Here is a 23,963-nt window from a genome sequence, read left to right as displayed (position 1 = left end):
CGCGCATTTCCCCTCCCTCCCCTCACCTCCCTCCCTACTCCGCGACCTTGCACCTGCTCGCGAGCACATGCCTGAGCAGACACGAGCACTCGTCCTCAAAACCGGCCAGTTGTTAAGCCCTGGTTTAACCCATCCAGTACCTCACAGAAAAAAGAGAATATAGCATTTTTCAGTTGTTAAACAACTTCTAAAGACAAACTGTATATTTGATAGCAAATTATGTGATATAAAATGATCAATTATTCTTACATACACAACCTTTTCAATAACTAAAGCGGCTTTAATCCTTCAAGAAACTGACCATTCCTAAAGGAAAAATTACAAATATGGCTAAGTACAGGGCTAACATGTGCAGCATAGTACTTTAATATTCTGCTAGGCACTCCAACATATCCATGAGAGCCCTTAGTGTTCAGTGATTTAATTATTAACTCAATCTCCCCCTTGTCTGTATCGCGGAGGAGTATTTCAGACATCAATCTCGGAAAGGCATTTGCCAAGAGAGTTATACGATTCCCTGTAGAAACTGAATTTTTATGTAATTCACCAGCAATCCTCAGAAAATGTTTGTTAAGTACTGTACATATATCAGATTTATCAGTAACAGAAATATTTTTACTATGAACTGACCTTATATGGTGACCTTGTGCTGCTGACCAGACACTTCCTCCACAACTGACCATATGGTTTTAATTTTATCCTGTGAATTACCTATTCTATTTGCATATCACATACTCTTTGCCTTCCTAATAACATTTTTAAGCACCTTCCAATACTGTTTGTAATGGACTACTGTACCTTGACTGTGACTACTTCTAACATTTTGATGTAATTCCCGCTTTGTTCTACATGACATCCTTATCCCACTAGTCAGCCACCCAGGCTGCCTTTTACTGCTAATACCCCATTTAGAACGTTCTAATGGAAAGCAGCTCTCAAAGAGCATGAGAAATGTGCTAAGGAAAGCATTATATTTATCATCTATGTTATTGGCATTATAAACATCCCGCCACTCTTGTTCCTTGACGAAGTTTAAAAAACTCTTTATTGCCATGGGATTAACTTTCCCATTATTTTGTAATTACTTGCAACATTTGTTTGAGTACAGAAGCCTTTTCATGTTAAAATTTAAGCATCATGGTTTGAAAGGCTATTCACCCTTCTACTAACAGAATGCCCATCTAGTAATGCAGAATGAATAAAAATATTGTCTATAGCTGTGCCACTGCACCCTAGTTGGAAAAAACACAGTCCGCATCAGATCATCTGAATTTAGGAGAGCTACCAACATCCTTTTTCTTGCACAGTCATATACAGAATTAATATTGAAGTCATTACACATAACTAATTTGTTGTACTTCCTATAAAGTGAATCAAGAACACACTATAGCTTGAACAGAAATGATCTGAAATCAGAGTTAGGGGGCCTTTAATTAACAAAAATTAGAATTTTAGTTTCACTAAATTCAACTGCTCCTGCACAACATTCAAATATCTGTTCAGAGCAGTGCCGTGATATGTCTATGGGCTTATGTCTTACGTACTTGGCCACTCCTCCACTCTGCAAGGAACTCCTGGAAAAACAGCCAGCTAATTTGAATTCTGGTAAAGGAAGTCTCTGAATTGTCAAATTATGTAAGTGGTGCTCCAATATACCAACAATTTCAGAGTCAACATCTATAAGCAGTTCACTAACTTTATCTCTAATATTATGATGAAATATGCTAATTCCTTCTGTACTTTGAAACATGACGTCCTCTGAAAGTGATTCCTTAGTTAGGGGGACTTCCTTTAAGCAGGTAAACCTATCAGCTGACTTCAGTCTAAAAAAGGTGCAGCTCTAACACCAACTACTATGGGAACGTTTCCATGAGTGATCCCACCACGACCCACTACATTGTCACCTATAAGCTCTACCAGCCTCCCCTTCCCATATCTATTGAGGTGCAGGCCACGCCTAGTGAAACCTGATCTACTGATAGACTCAACTGGCACCACTGGAATGTGACCCCTGCCTTCTGCCATCGGTGCCTTCTCCAGCCCCACGTTAACGCACCTAACAGCCACATTAAGATGAGGCTGATCATGACACTGAAACAGCTGCACGAAATGCACATTAGTGCCACCATTTTGAGTAGCTTTCTTTACTAGGTCACCACTTACACCATATTCCCCGTCCCTATCAAGACTATTCCCTGCTCCACCCACTATCATTACCTGATCCTCCTCCGTAATTTGTACGTAACTCCCCTATGCTGTCATTCACCTGAGCCAACCCTGCACTAGGCGTCACAATGGTGATAACATGGTACTCACTCCTCAACACTTCCTGCAACTGCTGGCCCACATCTCTACTGTGTGAACTACCTAGCAGGAGAACCTTCTTCTTTCTGTTAGACTTTTCAACTGACTTAGGCCTCCTAACTGCTGAGGACTGCTGCATGTTTCCTACACCTACAGCTATAAGAGGCTTCCCTCCACTTAACTCTGACAGTTGATCAAATCTATTGCCTATATGCAAAGTACAACTGTCTGAATTCCTCCTCCTCCTAGCTGCCTTCTTGCCAACTGCCAGTTCCCATTCCCCAGCACCCTTCACCCTCCTCAACCTATCTAGTTCCTCCTTTGTGTATTGTAACTGCATCTGCAGTGCACATATCTTATGCTCCTGCTCCTCTATCAACTTAGAAACCACAGATTCTGCATTCCCAGGAGATGATCTCACTAGAATGCCCACTGGCTTCCCCAGTGCATCCCCCCCCCCCCCAATGAAAATACTTTGAACAAATACCACACCGAACCCACTATTCATTCCTATGGGACCAAACTGCTGAGGTCATTGGTCTCTAGACTTACACACTACATAAACTAACTTATGCTAAAGACGACACACACACACCAATGTCTGAGGGAGGACTCGAACCTCCGGCGGGAGTGCCACACTTCTCACTCATGGGAAAATTTTACAGTTACTGAAAATAACTAAACATCTAAGTCACCTGAGTTCAGTTACACCAGTACAACTATTCACAGAACTAACAATAGCGTTCTCCAAATTCTCTCTCTACTAAGAAAACAAGAACTTTTATCAATACTACTAAACTACAACTAATACCAATACCCACAAAACTTATTGGCTAAAACCAAAAATTCTAGCAGCCACTGGAACACTCAATGAAGTTAAAAACAGTGAATGAAAATTTTACTGAAATATTTCACTAGAAACAATAAGAAATGTCAGCTGAAAACTAAATCACAAAATTTACTAAACAACATCAATGCATAGAAAACCCTAAAAAACACAGCGAGCAAACGTTTCCAAAAGTTTGTTAATTGTTATTTCACCACAAACAGCATGAAACACCATTGAAAACTATTAAATTTAATAACTGCACAACAGTGCACAAAAAACTTTGTCAGTACTTAGCTTTATAACTGTGAAATGTAAACACACTGCTGAGGCATGAGACTTTGACGAACGATGTAAGCACACTCACGAATAACAGACCACTCGAGTCAATAACACAGAAAAAATGACTGAGATTAATGAAAATCCACTAATAAGTTACTTTTAAAGCAAATAGAAGACTTTATTCAGTGTAGCACAATAAAACAGAGAAAATGCAAGTAAACTATGACAGTGTTCAAAGGCACTACAATGAATGAAGTTTTAGACATTATAAATAATGATAATTTTGAAGGACTGATTGGTGAAGACAATGAAAATGTTGATGTGGTTTTTTTTCCTCTGGCTCTGATGCGTTGACAGATGAAGATGAGGCAGATGATGGTGCAACAGGTACTGTGAATGTTCTGGATGTTCCTGGATCAGTGGAAGTTCATTTTCAAAGTACTAAAAATATGTGTTTGGGGACTGCAAATAATGAAGTAATGGGTGTTGAAGATAGAGTACACACAAGAAAATAGGGGAAAACTTGCAGCCAACAGCCGCCTTACAATAAAATTGAGCCAATATGCTGCAACTCCTAAAAATTACATTTCAGTTGCTGCAGCTCCAGAAGAAATTCAAAATAAAATAAAGAATCATGCAAGTTGTTCTAAAATTGTATATGACTTCTTTTTTGGCAGAAAGAGCAGAGAGCATTCCAACACTTACTATTTTCGCCAGGGTAGCACATACTTCCACCAGAAATGCATTACTGGTCTGAAGACAATGAGTTAGGACTGGAAATAGTCAAGAAAGCTATATTGCGAAACACAAATCAGAAGATAAAATCTCTACTTCACTTCAATGATAATGATCAAGTTCATGACAGCAAATATGATATCGGATTCAAGGTTAGACCGCTAATTACAAAAGACGAATGAGTCCTTCCAGCAGTTTGGTACATTTTCAGAAAATCTGAGTGTCAATGAAAAGATTGTGAGGTATTATGGCCATTATACGCCAAAACCGTTCATTCGAAGTAAGCCAATTCGATTTGGATACAAATGATGAGCTCTGTGTGCTTCTAATAGTTACAATTTCAATTTCGATTTCAATTTATACTGCGAGAAGGAAGTGACAAAAATACTGGCCTTGGTGTTGGATCTAGGGCGTGGTAAATACGCTTGAGTGTATTGAAAATCCTCAATGTCATCTACATCTATTCCACTAGTCAAGATCTCTAGCTGCGTCTCTGAAACATTGGATTTTGGGCAACAGGTGCAGTGTGAGGAAACAGAACTGAAAAGTGTCTTCTTCAAGAAACAAAGCAATTGGAAAAATTGCCTTGTGGCATTTATGACTTTGTCTTTGATACAAGTAGTAAAATCCTGCTTGTCAAATGGAATGATGAAAAATGTATATGTGGAGACACACACTTCAGTAAGTAGATGGATCATCCCATTTATAAATCAGATGATTCCACTCATCTGAGTACTTTTAAAAGAATAAATCCTTTCTTTATTTATGTTATTTCACATTACTATATCATATAAACACCAAAAAACTTTGTCATTTCAAAAAAAATGAGGGGGGGGGGGGAGGGAGGGAGGGACTGAGAAAGAATGGATTAATCTTCCTACGATTTTCACTAATGCCAAAGCATTGAATGAGGCAGAAAGTCACACAAAAAATGCTGGTGTTATAAAGTAAGAAGCACTAGCAGAAATCTGCCTCAATCTGCCAATGTGAAGACACACAGGCAATATACTGTACATCACTCAAAATTCAAAAGAATATTTCATTTATTACTCCTTCATAAAAACTCTCCTATGGCTTATAATTACAGTTTGAGGAAACTTAGCAACAAAAACTGTATAGTGATCACTTCAAAGCCTAAATACAGGTTCCTGCTTGGGACAAACCATTACTGCTATCATGTTCACTCGTCATCAAGGATAGAGATATCAAAACATGCTTCATAAATGCCAGGAAGAATATGGTAGTCATAATAGTATGGACACTTAATGTGACAGTTTTACATGGGGGATGTTGTGAACTGTGGTTCCGTAAGATACCAGTATGGGTCTGACCTGTAACATTTCATTTACAACTAGCGAACCTCAACATACAATTAGGTAGTAACCATTACCAAATGCTTTGTGTACTCCACTTTGGATTGTGTTGTATGTGGCTTATTATTTTCTTTTCTCATTCTGAAATGAGCAAAGAGACCATTCCTGGTCCATCATGGCTCTCCCAGTGGCAGTCTAAGTTCTTGTTTGTTGACACTTGTGGTCAACTGCCATGTTAAAATGCATTATACTTTGATTGTTTTTGACAGAATGGGTTGGAATGGCTCTCTCTCTACTTTTTTAAAAAGAAAAAAAAATAACAGGATAATACAGTGAGGAAGAAATTTTTATTCTTGTTCTTATTCTCTCACCATATCAGTAATTATTGCCAGCAATGCCCCTCGTTCACTAAGTTTCCTTCCACTCATATGGAGAACACACCAGGTGGTTATAATTAAACTGCAGCTACTCACAGAGGTCCAGCATGGGCTGTAATCATCATATGGTAGATATTGTAATGCATTAATGCAGAACTGATTTATACTGGAAAAAATATTATCTCCAATTTTGGTCACCAGGTGAAGACCTGGCACCATGAATGCAAGAAATATGTACAGAAATGTTTCCATATGTAATGGATTAGGAATGGGACATGGGCAGAAAAGGTCAAACAACAGAGAAAGGCATTATGTTGATTTTTTTACTAACCACCTCTTACTCAATTTGAGCACTGGAGACATCAATGAGATGCTGCACCCATAAAGCGATGTGATAATCAGTTGCTTGCAGCAGTTCTGGTGGAATCTGAGCAACCTGTTCCTTTGTACTGCCCTCAGATGAGGTAGAGGCGAAATGTGTCCCTGGCAAACACTTTCCTTTCTTTTCTGATGGCCCCACAGCCAAAAGTCACACAGATTCAGATCAGGTGATCTTGCAGGCCACTCATCTGGAAAACCTCTGGAGATAAAAAGTTTGTCGAAAGTTGCATTACACAGATCTTTCATTGGGCAAGTGACGTGTGGTGGTCTCCCATCTTGCACGAAAATTGTGGTTTCAACACAACTGGGCTCTTCCAAAGCAGGAATCACCTGCTGTACAAGGCAATGTCAATAACATGTACACATTACAATACACCGGATAGGTTCTTGGCTGTATTACCTTCAAAGAAGAACGGACCGAGAATAAAGGTGCTTGTGAATCCACACCACACAGCCACATACGATCAGTCCAATGGCTCTTTGGGCACAATATGTGGTTTAACAGTGCCCCAAATTCAGCAGTTCTGTGTATTCATTGCACTCTGTAGTATAAAATATGCCTCATCACTCCATAAAATATTGCCTGGCCATGTGTCATCAACTTTGGTCTGTGACAGACACTGGAGAGCAAATTCACAATGTTGCTGGAGATAATGAGATTTCAGCTGCTACACCATCTGGACCTTGTGTAGGTACCAGTGTAAAATAGACTGCAATACTTTCCATACTGTTGACCACAGCATGGACAATTCTCTGACACTACATGAGCATAGCAGTACTAAAGGGGCTGTGCTGCATGGTCAGTTACAGTAATAGCAACCTTGTCAATAACTTCCACTGGGATAGGATGCCTTCCTCTTCCAGGTGTCACTCGAGATCCCCCATGTTTTCAAATTTCGTTACAATCTTCCTTAAAGCATTTAATGAAATTGGAGCTCTTCTCAGACCTTTCACTCTGTGGTACTCTTTTAATACAGCACTGTAACGGCTGTCATTACATGAAACAGTTTCACTAATAACTTCTCTTCTCCATACCCACAGTGTTCACTCATGTTATGGTCTGTCAAATGACAGCATGGGTGTCATACTATAAAAAAAAAAAAAATTTTAACAGTGTGCAACACCAGATTTGCATCTAGAGGCCACAACTGGAAATAATTTGTTTTCCAACATAAATCAGTTGCACATTAGGATACCTACCAAGTATTGCTGCTGTACAATAATTACATCCCACACTGGACCTCCATAAGTACTGCACTTCCAGACATAGCCACACTGATTGTTAGTGACTTCTATGTATATGCCTACTTATTTCTTGATATGCCAAAACCACATGCTTCAAGGATATACAGTAAAACTGAACACTCACATCACAAATAATACAGATGACATAAAAGTGATACAGAGAAACTTGTTTGTCAAAGACAAAACATTGCATATGCTGAGTATAAACAACTGGCAGACAACCCAATTAAGAGAGATGATTTGACATTTAGACAAGTTTAGTCTGTTACTGCCACTACTGTTTAACTATGTCATCTCTGAAGCAATCATCTTAAACTTCACAGTCAAGGCTGCTCATACAATAGTGTGTAGAGGAAAGGGGGGCACCAGACCTATGGACGTGGCATGGAGTTTTTTTAATATTTTGTAAGACAAGTGGTGACTTGTACATAGCCATAAAAAGTTTCAGTTCCAACCCTGCTAAAACCCCGCGTAATATCAACTTTTAAATCATTTTTTTAAAGAAAAATATGTTTTCTTCCTTTCCTTGAGAGCTTGATTTCCATAATGAAGCCAAAAGGTCACACTCCAATAGTAAAAATTTTTGGGGCTCTATATGGTGCAGGCCACCATAAAGGAACAAAATGTTCAGCTGAAAACAGAAATAAGGTATTAAGTACTAATATAAATTACTCATTATTAAACTGTTTTTCACCATGACATGCACACATGTTCATAAGAATTTAGTTTAAATTAATTCCAGTCATGGAAGCTTGTATTTACAGGAACTGCACTGACTTAATGACAGTGCTAGAGAATTCCTTATGACATAAGTGCCATGTTCATCAGCAGTTTTATTCACAATTTACAGACTGGCTTTGCAGAAATAGCAAGTGTATAGCTATGCCAAAGGTACGAATTCCACCGTAAAGAAAAAGCACCAGTTTAAAAAGGCAAGTGAAAAGCAATGAGTACATTAATATCATCAACTCAAGGTGCAAAACCTGCCCAATTCACCCATTCAACACTTCCTATTCCAGTCATGTCACAGGTTTATCCTCTGGGCAGAGGATGACTGCACTTTCTTGGACAACCATAAACATTTCAACAACACAACAATGTTTCTCTGTCGCATTTGACAGAGAAATATGACAATCACGAAGTAAAACAATTAGTTTAATGGGTAGGAAGTACTTCTTGACACAAAGTTGTTTATGAGAGTTATAAGTTGCCAAAAACAACCATTTGAACAGTGACTGATGAACACCAATGTCTTCTACCACACGGAAGCAAACATGAACATGAGCATACAATTTATTTCAGACTCTATGAAGAGAATGAAGAGAAAACCAGTGCCTCTGTGGGCAAAACTCTTATAATATAATATGATTTACTGTCTCAAAAGATGAAAATCATGCACTCAAGAAAAGCAAATCATGGTGATGATTTTATGGGACTGTAGCAACATTTACTGATGGTCTGTAGCAAAAGAACACTTTACTGAATGCAGAGAATTTCAAAAATTTGATATACAGTAGTACTGAAAATTCTTGAAGAATGTAAATAACTTAGGAGTAAAGGAGGCCACTAACTGAATAGCAGAAGCTCTCAAGTCACTGACATACACATCCAAAAAAAAAAAGGGTGAATGAAAACTTGCTAGTTTTCTGAAGACAGAAAAGCAAGAGCACACATACATGCAAGTACGCGCGCACACGCGCACGCACGCACACGCGCGTGCCCGCGTGCGCGCACACACGCGCACGCACGCACACACACACACACACACACACACACACACACACACACACTATCAGTGGACTCCTTTACTCCTAAATTACAAACTATTGTATCACACAAGGTAAACTCACGGTGGGAATATTAACAAAGTAGGAAAAGACAAATTGCTATAAACTATAAAGAAGACACGTCAAGTTGCATATAGGCACAATTAAAAGACTCTCACATACAGCTTTCGGCCACAGCCTTCATTAGTTAAACACACACACATGTAAGCACACCTCACGCACGCAAACCACGGTCAAAGACACCAACCACTTCCTTCACCAAATCTCCACTGTCCCCATCACTAAGGTATATAAACTAATGTGTAGCACAGCCATGGGCACCCACCTTCCTTGCCTCCCAAAACACCAGACCTCTAGTCTGGGTCAGGTGCATTGATAATATCTTCATTATCTGGACTGAGGGCTACGACACCTTATCTTCATTCCTTCACAACCACAACACCTCCCCCCAACCAGTTCTCATTGTCCTCCTCAATGCAGATGTTGACCTCCTCCTCTCTGATGGCTGCATTTGCACCTCTGTCCAGATTAAGCCCACCAACCACCAAAAGTAGCTGCATTTTGACTGCTGTCATCCTTTTTACACCAAAAAATTCCTCCTATATAGCCTGGCTACCCAAGGATGGCATATCTGCAGTGACAAAAACTTCCTTGTTCAATATGCTGAAGGCCTCACCAATACATTTACAGACAGGCACTATCCCCCATACCTAGTCTGCAAACAGACCGCCCCTGTCATTTCCCTTCACACCCGCAATCCTCCCACTACCCCCAAGGACCAGCCACAAAGGAGTGTCCCCTTCATCACCCTGTGCCACCCCAGACTGGAACAACTGAACCACATCCTTTACCAGTGCTTGGACTACATGTCATCACACCCTGAAATGAGGTACACCCTACCTTAGTTACCTCCCACTGCCCCTAAAGTGGTGTTCCATAACCCACCCAATTTCCGCAATATCCTGGTCCATCCGCATGCCATGCTCAATCCCAACCCCTTGCCACACAGATCACATCCCCGTGGAAGACCCAGGTGCAAAACCTGCCCAACTCACCCCCTCAAAACTTCCTATTCCAGTCATGTCACAGGTCTATCCTACCCCATCAGGGGCTGGGACACCTGTGAATGCAGCCATGTCATTTACCAGCAATCACTGCACAGCTGTTTATATTGGTATGACTACCAACCAGCTGCCACCAGGATGAATGGCCACTACCAAACTGTGGCCAAGAGCAAATAAGGACACCCTGTGGCACAGCATGCAGCTGAACATAACACAATTTATTTCAATGGCTGCTTCACTACCTGAGCCATCTGGATCCTTCCCTCCACCACCAGCTTTTCTGAACTGCGCAATTGCGAGTTATCCTTACAACACATTCTCCACTCTCGTAATTTTCCCAGCCTCAACCTATGGTAACATACTGTACCCACACAGTCCACCCAACAGTTTCCAACCCTTCTGTCCTATTATCTCCTCTGCATTCTCGTCTCCCACCCTGCTCTTTTGCACTCTTCTGCCAAGGCATCTGCCCATCTTAGCCCGTTCCTCTCCTTTTTTGCTCCTTTTTCCCCCATCTCCATGCCCCATAACCTCCTGTTGCTGCACAAGTTGGCAGTCTAGTGCCTGCCCATTCCACGAGACATTATTCATCTCCCTCCCCCCATTCACTACTATCCCTTCCCCTTCATCAACTGCTCCAGATTGCTGCTTGCATCCCATGTGATTTTGTGTTCCAGCTCAAGATACTGAAGTTTGGCGCTTGTCTGCGCGCGTGAGGTGCACTTGCTTTCGTCTGTGTGTGTGTGTGTGTGTGTGTGTGTGTGTGTGTGTGTGTGTGTGTGTGTTTTACTGACTAAGGCTGTGGTTGAAAGCTATATGCAAGTGTCTTTTAATTGTGCCTGTCTGCAACTGGCATGTCTTCTTTACAGTGCGTAGCAATCTGTCTTTTCCTACGCTGTTGATAACTGATGATGTAATTATAGGATGTAGAACATGAGAAGTGGAGTGCAATCCTTGCATGATGATTTCCAACCTGTGTTCGGTCCAAATGCTAGTCTTGAATATTGCATCTTCACAGAACTCCATCTGTAGTAATGTATACACAAACGCACTCCTTCCCAAATTGAAAACAAATCTTTTACGAACACATACTAAAGCCATTAAAAATGTGTCTTGTGTAGTATCGATACCCAGTTCTTAGTAGAATTGTGCTTGGTGAAGCCTGTACCATGCAGTGGTAATAGCTGAAGTAGGCACGATGATGTCACACCACCAGGGCAAGACCCATGTTGTGAGCAACATAACCAGAGGCTGGGTAACAGCGCAACAAATGTATCTCAGAGTCGTATAAATATGTCTGAATTATAAGGCAGATTTATTCAGAATCCAGCAGCACCACCACAACACCTGGTCTACATCTACATCACAATCCTGTGACAAAACGCACCGCTCTTCGTTGGATCTTCTCTATCTCCTCTATCAGTCCTACCTGGTAGGGATCCCAGATAGAGGAACAATACTCAAGAATTGGGTGAACAAGCGCCTTATAAGCCACTTCTTTCATGGATGAGTTACATTTTCTTGAGATTCTTCTGATGAATGCGAGTCTGGTGTCTGCTTTTCCCACTATCTGTTTTATATGGTCATTCCATTTAAGGTCACTCTGGATAGTTACGCCTAGATATTTTACGGCAGATGCTGTCTCCAGCTGTTTGTCATCAATAGTGTAGCTGTAAAGCGCGGATTTCTTTTCCTATGTATGCACAATATGTTACATTATTTATGTTCAGGGTCAACTGCCAGAGTATGCACCATTCATCAATTCTCTGCAGGTCATTCTGCAAATTCTTACTATCTTCTGGCGTTGCTACTTTGGTATAGACAATTGCATCATATGCGAATAGCATCCAACACTTTCCACCAGATCATTTACATATATTGTAAACAGAAACGGTCCTGTCACACTTCCCTGTGGTACTCCAAATATTACTTTTACACCTGTAAATTTAGTTCCATTAAGAGCGACGTGTTGAATTCTATCTGCAAGAAAGTCTTGAATCTGATCACAGGTCTGCTCCGATACTCCGTAAGGTTGTATTTTTTTCATTAAACAGCAATGCAGGACAGTGTCAAATGCCTTACTGAGATCAGGGAACATGGCAACCTGACCACCATTGTCCACTGCACTGTGGATCTCATGGAGGAACAGAGCGAGCTGAGTTTCACAGGATCTCTGTTTGCAGAATCCATGTTGATTTTTATAGAGATGTTCATTTTCCAAGAACATCATAATTCTTAAGCATAAATCACATTCCATAATTCTACAACAGATTTACATCAACGATGTATGTCTATAATTGTGTGGATCTGTCTTATGGCCTTTCTTAAAAACAGGAATGATCTGCACTTTTTTTGAGTCATTAAGTATCTTTCATTGCTCAAGCAATCTACGATAAATTACTACTAGAAGGGCAGCAAGTTCTTTTGCATAATCTTTACAGAATCTTACAGGTATCTAATCTGGTCCTGAAGCCTTTCCACTACTAAGCAACTGTAGCTGATTTTCAATTCTGCGATTGGTTATCTCAATATCTGCCATATTGAAGTTTGTACGACAGTTGCAAGGAGGGACAGTGTTACGATCTTCAATGGTGAAACAACTTCAGAAGACTGAGTTCAGTATTTTGGCCATGCTAGACAGCTGGATACCAACAGAGGGTTTGAGACTGGGTTGGGCCAGCTGCCTCCTACACTGCATCTGGTTGTGGGGTTTGATGCCTCAGCACCGCTGACCAGCCGTTCACACCTGTTGTCACAAGACTCCTGCCACGGGGCAGCAGCTCATGTACCATGCATGGCACTCTTCACCCGCTTCCACAGTGGACGCAAGCAGGGCTGGAGTTGATAGGTGCACCTGTTCTGTAGCAGAGCGCTGTCACAGAAAAGTAGGAGAGTGTCTGCGATGTCAATGCTGTGGTCTACTGACAAGATGCTGACTGTTGCTTGGCATGACATCAACAGTGCAGGGTGCCTATGCTTCCATCTTTCCGCCAGGGCTGAAGCCAGCCACCTGTGAGCCACTGTCGGCCAGGGCTGCCAGAATGGGGTGGGTCTGTCTCACATTGCTAATGATGTGATGTGTATCAGAAGTTGAATAAAACATTTATCGCAACAACCACTGTTTCACTGGGCCAATGGCCTGCCACTTCACCATTCAGCTTACTTAGTGTCATCTGCACTCAACATAGTGGTGTCAGCAGGGGATCTTCGAGCCCAATACCAGGCCTTATGGTGACGGCAAACAGTGCCTACAAGTGCCATGTGTGCATGAGAAGACGATGCGACACCTGCAGGAGTGCAGTTTCATTGACATATGGTGGGCCGAGTGCACACTTTTTGTTTTGTTTTTGTTCGACAGCAAGGTCATGGCAGGACAGTGGATTTTTGTAAGTATTTGAGTTGTGCTTGTAGGTAAATGATAGGGGCAATAAGGGTGCCAAGAGTAAGAGGTGTGACTCGTTACTAAGTAGTGTAAAGCTAGGTTTAATCACTGTTTCAATATATAGCAGTAATTATGAGCAGCCACTCAGGTGACAATAGTTAAGCTACAGTACAATGCAATATGATATGGTTATGTTGAAATGTTCTAGTAATTTGATTTTGTTTGGTGCAGAGCAAGAAATATAGCTCAGTATTTAAGCAAGTAAGGCAGTGAGAAGGGTTGGGATTGTGGGATGTTTAGGTAATTCTTTTCGCTTATGTTTGTATAATTCATAAGAGGTAAACACGTTGTGGTTAGTATCACAGGGAACAGGGTTTTCAATATCGCAAGGGGCTACCACAGAGGAGGCACTGAGAATTTTAAGAAAATGTACATAAGGTGCAAAGCAGTCTAAAAGATTAGAAGCACTTGATGCTGAGGTGAAGGAAAGAACTAACCACAAAACTCTGGAGTGTAGGGAGAAGTTGCAGAGTGAGCACAAGGATTGGTTGATCAAAAAAGAGACTTGGGATGCAAGGAATATGCTGATTATGTGGAGTATGGAGAAGAAGGAAAAAGAGGAAGCAGAAAGAACGGAGAAGGAGGAAGCTGAAAGGGAAAGGAGCAGGCTTGTGGAGAGCTCATGTGTTCCTGCAGGACATCCTTCTACCATTCGTGTAGTTGAACCTGTTGGTCTGATGAAGAGTTGGGAAGAACATCACAGAGGGTTGGACAATTTTTTGAGTGGGAAGATTGAAGTATTTGTAGAGGCTGTCATAATACAAGTTCCTGAGAATTTACGTAATGCACAGAATGATGATGTCATTGAAGCTAAGGAACTGTGGAGTTGGAGGTAGCAGGAATGAGTATGGGCTGTGTCTGAGACATAGTGTGGATATAGCAACAAGGGTGATTTAAGTGCAGTAGTATCTGCCCCACTGTGTAATAATGGGTGTTGTTGTGACACCGGAGAGCCTGGGCCAGATGCATAAAGAAGTTGCATATGCTGGTGATTTTTGCATCATGAAGAGTGGTACTGCAGACAAAGTTGCTGTTTTAAGTGCTACAGAGAATGTACAAGAAGGTGTAAATTGTTGTGTTGCAAATGTTGGGACAGAAACAGTACAGGCACACATATTTCCTCAGAACAGGGTGAACAGAGGCAAAAGAAGAGAAGACGAATTCACAGAGTGGACGATCAATGTGACAGGGCTGAATCTGTTGAGTGTACGCTAGACATTCAGTGTAGTGTTGCTACCCAGTTTTTGGTGGAACTAGTAGGAATTTGTAAATAAGCCACTGTGAAGTGTTTCAATAGCAACTGCGAGCTAGTAATCGCAGTGCGGCGACATGTGGGTCACAATAACACATACGCAGAAGGATGAGACGAGCCAGCCATGCTTAGAAAAACCTGCACTGTGCAGAGGTAAGGATGAAGCAGGCATGACAATGACACCACACCAAAGCAAGACACATGCAGCAAGCTATGTAACTGGAGGCTGGGTAATAGTGCAACAAATTTGACTCAGAATCATATAATAGTTGTGAATTTTGAGGCAGATTCATTCAGAGTCCTGGTGCACCACGATGACACCACACCCATGCTAGATGAACTGACAGGGCACCGCTCCCATGGGTTGGAATCAGGGTTGGGACTGCTGCCTCCTGCACTCAGTATCCTTATGGTAATTGGTGCCACAGTGCCGTTGACCTGCCATACATACCTGCCATCACCAGACTCCTGCCAAAGGACAACAGGTTTTGTCCTGTGCATGGCAGTCTTCATTCGCCTCCATTGTGGACACGAGCAGTACCTCAGTTGCTGGATGTGGCGATTCTGTAGCTGAATGCCACTGCAGTGGAAGTAGGAAAGCAGCGCTGGCATCTCGGCTGTGTCTTACTGTCAAGCCGCTGTCTGTTTGCTGGCCCCATCAATGCAAGATGCCTATGCATGCACCTCTTTGTCAGGGCGGAAGCCAGCCAACAGCTAGCTGTCGCCAGCCAGTGTCACCAGAGTGGCGCGTGTCTGCCTCACATTGCTAATGATGTCCTGTGTATTTCAAGTTGAATAAAACATTTCTCTCGAGCACCAGCGTGTCACTGGGACCACTGGCCTGCCACTCTGCCACTCACCCTACCAAGCACAACTGGACTCTCACTTGAAAGAAATTTCTTTATTTAATGTTGTGAAAAATGTATTGCCGTATTTAATGTTGTGAAAAATGTATTGCCGTAACACGGGGCTAAACTGAAAGGTAATGTATTTATTATGTTAAATTTTTTTAAATTATTAGTGTATTGGTGGAAAGTGATATGTTGAAACTGTGTTGTGAAATGGGACACTAAGCCATATACCAGTCTTTTGTAGTCAGTGTTCTCATTAACTGCGCATCTGAGGAATGACAAAGACCTTAAACTTGCCACAGCTTGCCATTCATAGGAAATTCTACCAACCAAGACACTCTCTCAATGCTGTGGAACTTGTGATCATAAGAGTACACTTATGGAAGAGAGAGGTGTAGAAGAGAGAGTGTCTTAATTGCAGCCTTTGTATTATTCTTCACTGAGCATACAATTTGTTGCTGGACACAAGAGGTTGTTAGACTATACACTCCACTATATCAATTCTAGTTGTATCATGAGAGAGCTTCTATGAAATTCAAAACTAACATGTGAAAGTGTGTAAGTTCATATCCCTATGAGCAGTTGATATTTGCGAACTATTAACATAACCTTAAATTTCACTCCAGGATGTGAAAAAATGAAGAAGTAATGTTGTGTATGAGGTAATCCACGAAGTAAGTTCCGTTTCCATTTCTATCCGCGGCAGCTCTACGATCACAGTTCCGAGCATGCATGGCAGTTACTCTGACTCAAGGAGAAGGCATTTACGCCATTTTCAGATCACTGCTGATGATGTGTTTTGTAGTGCTTGTCAGCCGTAATTGAAAACGCCATTGTGTGTGGAATCAGATCTGTGATTCGTTTTCTAAATGCAAAGAAAGTTAAACGAAAGGAAATTCATCAGCAAATTTGCGAGGTTTATGGACAAAATGCTACTAGTGATTCAATGGTTAGAAGATGGATCAGACTGTTCAATGATGGATGTGATCAAGTGCACGATGAAGAATGAAGTGGACGCCCGTCTGCAGTTACTGATGAACTGGTTCACACAACTGAAGAGAATATTAAGCACAACCATAAGTTTACACTTAGTGCCCTTGCTATGGAAGTTTTGGAAATGTCACGATCACTAATTCATGAAATTGTTACTGAAAAACTGAAATTTTGAAAACTTTGCTCATGTTGGATACCCAAAATTCTTACTGAACAACACAAAAAAAACAATAGATGAGCAGTGCACTTCAGTTTTTGACCCACTACAATTAAGAAAGCAATGGTTTTCTTTCTCTGGGTATCGTACGACACCTCTGAAACAAAACAGCAATCAATGGAATGGAGGCACACTTCATCCCCACCGAAGGTCACGCCTAAGAAAATATTGACACCTCGAAAAGACATGTGCACTGTTTTGCTGATTAATTTCTTTGCATGAGGCCAAACAATCAATGCACATGGTTACTGTGAGACCATTAAGAAATTACGCCACGCAGTACAGAACAAGCACCCCTCTTATGGGAAAGTAGTTTAACAGTTGTAGATTTTTTTTTTTTTTTTTCAATAAATATTTTTTCTGTATCCATACACATTTGTTTTATACAACCAAACACAACTTACTTTTTGGACATACCTCGTGTTACTAAATACAGAAAGCTGATGCACTGAACTTAGAAAACATTTTGTGAAAATTAGACTGCTCATTTGAGAATGACATAAAACGCCTAAAATTCCAGTTTTGTGCTGCAATCCTTTTAATAAAAAGGGTCGCAGTAACCATAAGGAGGACTTGCATCCTATTTCCCAATGGAAGATTGAAAGAAAATATTTCCTAACATTATGTCAGAAAGTATGTGACAAGTGGCAGAAAAAATTTCAGAACAGAAAGTTTCTAATATGTCTAGTAAAGAAAACAATAACACTAGTGCAGGGGTGGCCCAGAATTCGAACTGGGGACCATTCCCAGGCTAGAGTGCACTAGCATTCAGCCTTGCTGTACATTTCCCCCATCACCACGCCACACTGTCTGAGAGCATGGAGGGGAAGAGGAAGAAACTGCGAACATGCCACACTGAAATGGCAGTGCAGTCACACCGCATTCGACTTGGTTTATATTTCACATTTCTCAACACCACAGATCACAAATTAAACAAATTTTCAGTATCATTTAGCAATTATTGGCATGCTGAAGACGTAATATAATATCAAATCCAATACAAACTATGGCACACAGGCAGACTTACACAATTTCACAGAGTTTTGGGATTCAAGTTGCCACATAATTATGACTTATTTAATTTCATAACTGAAAAAGGTCTTTCACACATGTTGATCATAAAATTGTAATACTTTTGCAACCATGTTACGGAGGCATGGACAAACTACCTCAGGGAAACAATGTAGACCTCTGGACAGTTAACATAAAAGCATTTTTCATTAAATGGGAATAACCTTGCAGATCCATCAGTTACATCTGCACATGCACTGGGGCACTTTCAACTGAAACAGCAAAAGGGCTCAAAAACAGATGTAATACTGGCACTGTCCCCAAAAAGTTAGGAAACTATTCATTTCAATCCTTTCAGTGTCACAAGGAATTCTCTAAACCTCGCATTTTCTTTAACACCAATGAAATTAGGCGACTAGACTGTGTTTGTCAGAATGTGTCCCTTCTACAACGTGATTTTCTTTTTAAATGTATCACCATAAAATCAGAAAGAAGTTATTTCTCCCCTTGCATTGTCTTACTGAGGACAGTGCACAGTCAAGTCCACTTAAAATTTGAGGTCTGCACGCCATTTCAGGTGTTCTGATTTTTGTTCCTGCATTCCCTTTCCCTTCATAAATTCAACAACAGTGAGTTTTAAATTGAAAAATCATTCCAGGCATGTCCCTTGGCTTAACCAACGAACTTTTCCATAACATATAAAATTTCCATTCTCTTCTCTCAGTTCTACTGGAAACTGTTGTAACTGACAGTGGAGTAATGCATGTAACTTCAGAAATTATCCACCCATGGGCTGCATAAGTGAAAATTGTCAACTAAGTCTTTAAATTCTTTCTGCATGGGATTGTACAGTAATTTTACAGCAAATTTGCAGCATCCATTGCTTATGCAACTGCATAACATAAATTGAGGATTCTCATCCCTCTCTTCTGTCATTCCCACTCATTTTTAGAGATTTGTGACAATAGACTGCTAGACTGCATCTTTTTGTGTAAACAGCCATGGACCTGTAAATATCCTGCATACCATGAACAGATAATGAAAGGTAAAAAGAGCTTGCACCACAAATGTGCCGAACTGAAGAAAGTTGTACCGATCAAAAAATGCCACATCGTAATACTAAATGAAACGTCATGCTGTAGCGGGTACTTCTGAGAAGGACCAAGCAAAGCCAAAACAGGGCGAGCCTTGGCCCGCACATCGCCTGCACACTCAGCGTGCATGAAGTTTGGCATGCTGTGGCAGGCCCTGATCTAGTGTGTTCTGAGGTCAAACAAAAAAGTGAAAAGATTTTAAGTTGTAGTGATGAACAAGATATTGCTGCAAGGGCAGCCCTAGAAACTTTGAATGCTTCTTTGCAGTCTGTTTGTGATCCATCAGTTAAGTAAAAGTGACTATGTCAGGCAAAGTATCCTTTAAAAAATCTAAAGTGAAGTATTGTTGCTGTCTTCTGATGAAGAAGAGTTAGACGATCATTCAGAATCAGAGATGATAGTTCAGCTGAAAGAGAAATTTTGTTCTTGCACATCTCAAAGGAAACAGATGGAAAGTCTCACCACTTTACCTAAGATATAGAGTGTTAAGAAACTGATAACTTCAAAAGGATTTTAACAAAACAAGAGAAGTAACACTAGAAAAGCAAAAGATTTTGACAACCAAGGGTATTTCGTCTTTCCCCAGTCAGATGACTGCTGATTTTGTTCTGATGAGATAAGCATGTCAATACCCGGAAAAAATAATTTTGTGCTCATAAGAGCTGATGGAGATAAAATTCAAGTGCAAAACAGATTAGTTCTAAGTAATTTGAAAGAAATGTACGTACACTTCAAAGACAACTATCCAGAGCTCCTAACTGGGTTTTCAAAAACTGCCAAGCTATGTCCCAAAAATTGTGTTTTAGCTGTAAGTTGTGGTACACATAGTGTTTGTATTAATGTTGACTGCGTGTAACGTTTCTCGGCTAGCAATGAATGATGACAGACCAGTAAGAATCTACAAAGATTGCATTGCAAGAGTTTTGTGCAACCAATTATTATCTGCTCGCCACTTTAGTGAATGTCAATTCTGTCAAGGACCAGAAACACTTAAAAATTATTTACAAGAATTGTTTCGATACTAATGATATTGACCAGGTAACTTACAAACATCGTACATTTTTAGAAACCATCACAAAATCCTTCGACTACTTTACTGATTCTTTTTTGACAAACAGAAACCATTTACACAACATTCCTTTGCGGCCAGTCAACAATCAGTCTTAAAAAGAAAAAAGATTGAAAATTGGGCTTAAAGAAGGTGAGATCCTGGTGACCTGTGATTTTGCTGAGAATTACACCTTTGTTGTACAGGATGAAGTTCATGGACCAACACAGAAGAAACAATTCATCCCTTTGTAGCTTATTACAAGTATGACAGCAAGCTTGAGCACCCGAGTTTTGTCATCATATAAGAATTCCTCTCATATGACATGTTGATCTGCGTCTGTTCAAGTCCTATTTCATAACTTTCTGACCAAAGGTTATAGAGACACACACACACACACACACACACACACACACACACACACACACACACATACTCTACTCTAATGGAGAAGCAGCTCAGTATAAAATGAGAAAGAATTTCATCGGCCTGTCGTATCATGAAGAAAATTTCCACATTGAAGACCTGTGGCATTTTTCAGCCACTTTCGTGGTGAAAGAGTCATCCACGGTGTTGGTGGAACATCCAAGCAACTGGCTGCCAGACCAAGTCTGCAACAATTGTACACAGATTAAATCACGACCCCCAAACAACTTTATATTTCTGCCACAAATAATGTAGAAGGGATCAGTTTCGAGTACGTTACTATGGAAGATAATGAAAATGATGAATTGAAGCTTACAGATAGATTTCAGAAATGCTGTACAACTGAAGGGACACAAAAACTTCATACCTTTAATCCGCTAAGCAAGAACAAAAGCACATTAGTTGGACTCTAATGAAAGCGAAATTGAACTGTGGCAGCTGATGACAGTGTTAAGATATCATTTGATGACACCATCAAAGATATATTGCTTGTGAATATAATGGACAATGGTGGTTAGCCTGCATAGTTGGAAAAGAATGAAATCATAGTTAGCTTCTTACATTCACATGGACTGTCTGCATTTTCCACATTCTGTAGATATCCAGACATTTTTTCCATAAGCAGCAGGGAAGTAAAGGCAATGTTAAACTCTCAAACTACTTCAGGGCAAACATATACATTATCCCATGCAGAAATGATGTGCATAAAAACTGACTGGCTAGAAGCATGATGCATTGGGCTGATATGCTGAACCTCAGTAAGTAACAAGAACTAATAAGTAACTGATTTTAGGCTTATCTCTGGTATTCAACTGCACTGATTTTTTTACATGTTTTCAATTCTTGTCTTTTTTTAATTTTACACTGATAAGGCAAATATTGTATTTTTTGTCCAATTATCTGTTATAAACTTATTTTTGCCTCCACATGTAGCCGTACAATAATGCATAGCTCATGAGGAAGAGGAACAACATTTAAAATATGAGGGAACGTCCAAAGATAATGCCTCCAAATTTCTTCTGTGAAAACTCTTACAGCTTTTTAAATAAAACAAGTGCTATTAACATTCTACATCTTTATTCTTCATGTCTATATATTTGCTAGAGGGTTCCAAATCTTAGTGTGTAACATGGCAGCAATTATCATAACTGTATCAGTGCATGAGAAGCAGGGTGCTGTAATTGAGTTTCAAATTTGACTAGTTTGTCCAGACATGGAGCATCCTCTCCTTCAGCATGACAATGCCACACTACACACAAGCTCTACATCTGCAACAATCTGACACCTTGGTTCACTGGCATTAACCATTCTCCATACAGTCCTGACTTGGCCTCATCCACTTTTCATCTTTTCCAAAAACTTTTAACAAACACTTCACTTTCATAGTGATGAAGCAGTTCAAGCAGAGGTGAGGCTGTGGCTCCATTAACGAAGTCAAACATTCAAGAGTAATGCTATCAACAAACAGATCTCTCATTAGGATAAATGTGTTCTTCACCCGAATGACTACGGTGAGAAATAAATATGCAGACACGAAGAATAAAAATGTAGAATGTTAATCAAATTTGTTTTATTTAAAAAGCTTTTAAGAGTTTACACACAAAAAAATAAATTAATTTTGGAAGGTGTTTACAGCACTATCTTAAGCATAAAAAAACTTCTGATAGTGATCCTGTGGTGTTTGTACTGTAAGACCTTCGGTACACACATCAGATTATTTGACTTGTCGCTCTAACAAAGTAGGCGAGTGTCAGCAATATGTCTCATGGTCTTATCGTGGCGTGTTTATCTTCTGCCGTTAGGTCAGACGATAGAAATGCCACTTGCACGCTTAGAGTAGCAGATTGATGGTAACCAACTTTAAACAGAACTTGATTAATTTTCACACACGTTTATTAAAATAATAAAAATCATAGATATTATGTAACTTGATTCTGGATGCTGTTTACAACTGACAATCTGAAGTTCCTTTGGTCTTGGTACGTTAATCTTATTCTCACATATCTCTGATACCTGACAAAGTGTCTGTACATTTCTCTTCATGGCTATGTACAGGAATATGATAATCTTATTAGGCACAGACTGAGACTTGACTACAGACTAATGCAGACTGACTAATTGGAGGTCTGTACACTCATTATAATACCTCGCGCCTTCAGGTATCACTGCGCGAGTGTGATCCGCGAGGAGAAAAGGTTTTACGTTAGCAGCAATCTCATTGGCTGCATTACATATTAATACGCAGATCGGCGGAAGCAGAATTTGGTCCGCCTCTAAGACAGCCCCATCTCGTAGTGCGGAGACGGACGAGCGCTGCGCCTGCGCTGTTGTGCTTAGCGGGGCGCGCTCTAGTGGGAAAATTGTGTACGCACTGACTACGCGGAACTATGTACACAACAGATCCCATCCTAAAAGAGCTTTCAAATGAACTCAATTTCATGTTTTTGGCTTATTTTGAACACAAATAGCGTTCTTTCCAATTTGTGTAATATTCTTCAAAGCAATAAGTATCTTGAAATACACACTTTATAATGTAGTCTATGCTCTTCCTCAGGGTTTAAGCTACCTCCATATCTCATTTCATTTAAATTGGTTCAGCAGGTTACTCATGAAAATGTAACAGACACAGTTACTTTCAAATTTATAATATTAGTATGGATAAAACTTTCCATTACAATAGCTTTTTGTGATTCAATTTTGATGAACTAAAGCCTATAAGATGCCCCTAGCTATTCTCAAGTTACCCGCAAAAAAACCATTAGAATTTGTCTAATAGTTTTGGAGAAGCACTTTCAAACAGACAGATATGACAGTTTGACATATTTATAATTAGTTCCTGCTTGGGTAACAAACTTATCATATGTTACAGAAGAAGTGTTTCCGTACCTGTTGCTACTGATATATTTATAGTGCCATTTCTTTAAGAGTGCCATTGCAGTATCAAGAACCTGTATTTTTGAAGCTAGTTAATTTCTTTCCATCATGAATTAAGATGATTATCAGCATTTTACAGTTTGCGACTATTTCTGCAAGTACATAATGTATTGTATCTCTAAGGAACTATCATTCAAAATGAAATTATAGCTTTATTCCAAGCAGTGATCATATTTTAGTTATTTATGAAAAACTTTCCCCCTTTCCAAACATCTACATAAATATCACACAGTAATTCTTAATGTAATAATAATCTACTTTGATCATAAAAGCTTCATCACTGATCTCACTTATGAGCACACATCTGTTCTTAGATTCATTGGAGGGAGAGAGAGGGGGGTGGGGGAGGGGGAGGCAGGAGGGGAGGGGGGGGGGAGGGAG

At 40.2% G+C, this 23,963-nt stretch overlaps 1 protein-coding gene across 1 annotated transcript in view; it reads right to left on the bottom strand.

Annotated features, from left to right (window-relative positions):
- Window positions 1-23,963, bottom strand: part of LOC124604653 (protein kintoun) — a 98,971-nt gene that overhangs the window by 5,522 nt on the left and 69,486 nt on the right. The gene's annotated exons all lie outside the window — the stretch shown is intronic.

Source organism: Schistocerca americana, chromosome 1 (assembly GCF_021461395.2).
Source record: "Schistocerca americana isolate TAMUIC-IGC-003095 chromosome 1, iqSchAmer2.1, whole genome shotgun sequence".
NCBI classification, from domain to species: Eukaryota; Metazoa; Arthropoda; class Insecta; order Orthoptera; family Acrididae; genus Schistocerca; species Schistocerca americana.
Note: the sequence above shows the minus strand (reverse complement) of the source record. Positions and strands in the feature narration are given on the sequence as shown.